This window comes from Lynx canadensis, chromosome B1, assembly GCF_007474595.2.
Source record: "Lynx canadensis isolate LIC74 chromosome B1, mLynCan4.pri.v2, whole genome shotgun sequence".
NCBI lineage: Eukaryota > Metazoa > Chordata > Mammalia > Carnivora > Felidae > Lynx > Lynx canadensis.
Window position 1 is genome coordinate 83828123 of NC_044306.2, and position 2498 is coordinate 83830620.

Genomic DNA, 2498 nt, shown 5'->3' on the forward strand with positions numbered 1-2498 from the left:
ATTTTAAAACTGTATATTCAGATATTAGCAGTGTTTATGTCTGACAATGTAATAACAAGTGTAACTTTATTTTTAAATGTTTGTCCATATTTTCCAAATTTTCCAGAAGGTTCATAAATCTCTTTTTAAGTTGGTGATGTCCCAAAACATAGTAAATCATCAATATAAGAAAAATATATATGAGATGGAAAACCTTAACAATAATAATTAAAGCTGTTGTGTACTATACTGTCGCCATATACCAGGAGTTTTCCCTAAGAACTTTACATGTATCCCCTCATTTAATTTTCTCAATAGATTCATGAATTATGTCTACTTTAATGCCTATTTTATTGATATGGAAACTGAATCAAAAAGTAATTAAGTTACTTGCCCAAGGTCTCAAGGCTTACAAATGGCAGACTAGTAGTTTGAACTGGCTCTAGATCCCATGCTCTTAACCACTGAATATTGGAATAAAATCCATCAACATATAAATAATAAATACCTCTGTGTAGGTTAAGATAGATATTTTTAAATAAAATGTTATTTTGAATTTTCTAAATGAGTGTTAATGTTTTTACAGTTAGAAAACAAACATTTGCAAGTGGCATAAAATAATTCAGTGGTGGGCTCTACCGCATAGGATACTTTTGCTTTCCTGATAGATCATTCTGAGACTCATTCACCAGTGGTTGACCTAATAAGTAAAAACATTTTATCTTTCTCTATGAAATGCCTATTCTACTACTGTAATCAAAAATTTACACTTAAATCTTATATTACTTTATCCTTCAGGCCAATCCAGTAGCAATTTCAGTAGTGTAACAAAAAGAAGTGCATGTTCACAGATTCAGATAAATATAATATAAATAAGGAAAGCAAAGGGAATACAGATATTTTTAAAAGGTTATTAAAAAAAAGACATACAATGTATTTTCTTTCACTCATGCATCATTAAATGGATCCCTATGTAATGTTTAAACTGACATTTCCACTCAGGTTTCTTCTGTTTTTGTGTCTTATTAGTGAATAGACTTTTTAATGTCCCAAAGTCATAAGGTCATTAGAGAAACCTTGTATACTATAATTAAAAATTGCTATCTTTTTAGCTGTTTTGCTCAGCAAAGGCATAGGGCACAGTGTCTTTTAGAAACATTGCTCCTGAGATGGGAATAAAAGATTTTGACCTTTTAGTGCAGCATTCATGAGTTGGAAGAACTTCATTTATTTTAGGTAAAGAGCAAATGGAGCATTGCCTATTTTAAGAAGGACTGGAGTCACCTACAACTTGCCAGTCAATAGTCTTTTCTAATGTTATCCATTTAGGAAAGTATTGTACTTGTCTTTAAAACATCAGTGGCTCTTAGCTAGCAATTTGAACACATACACACACATGCACACAACCATATGACTATAGTCTAGTTACTGATGAGCTATAGTCATAAAGAACACGACCCTTATGTGTGAAAGCCTTCTTCCTCTTCCAACAGACGGGACATATTCTTCAAAACTGAGAAGTCATTTAAAAATTGACTCTTAAATGTAAAATAATTAGAGCTCTGAGACTCCATCTAGTTCAATGTTTAAATGTGAAAAAAATGGCATAAGGTCTATTTGATATTAAATTAACTCTATAAACACAATAATATTGACTGACCCAGCTTGCTCACACATAAAATTAAGTCCATGGATAATCTCTGCACATACTTTCATTTTAAAAGAAAAAATTCAGGTAATAATTAAAAACTGGTAAGAAAAGGTATGGTCAATTTCACTTTAGTCACTAAGTCACATTTTAAAGCCATATGTAAGTGCTTGGAAAGCTAAGTTCACAAAGTAAAGTTTGTTTAGACCATATGGAATTATGAACATCTAAAAGTTATGTAAGTTCATTGAATTGTCTTGAGCCTATATAGTTCGAGAAGAAGCAAATCCTACTATGGCAAGTTTAGTTACTAGGATTCACCACTGCCACTCTAAACAATCGATACAAATTGCTGCATAATTGGCCCAGCTGTGATAATCCATTGATCATGATGACAAGCTGCAGAGGACCAAAGCCATTGATTTTACCTGCTGTGGCATACTTTGTTAACCATGTGCAGACCTGGATGGAAATACTGGGGAATAGAGAGTCCACCATGTGGTTTGCTTCTGCATTGAAAAAGACTGTGGCTAACAATTAAAAAGGGAATTCAAAACAAATAGAAATGTCTGTTTTTGAGGGTTGGAAAAAACATGGGGCGGGCTTGGGATTTGAGCTACGTGAGGGGCCCAAATTTCCTATTATTGCTGGTTAGAAGGACAAAATCAATTAGCACCTCTCCTAGTCAGGACCCCCTTAAAAGAAGAAAGAATGACTGAGGGATGGCAGTGATAGAGGGGGAGACAATGTGTTGATTTTAAAAACAGAATGGAAAGAGAAATTCTGAGTGATATTAATAACTTGTGAAAATTATGTAATTTCAGAAGGCTAACCTGGGAGCAATCCAAAATTTATTTTTAGAATCAGATGT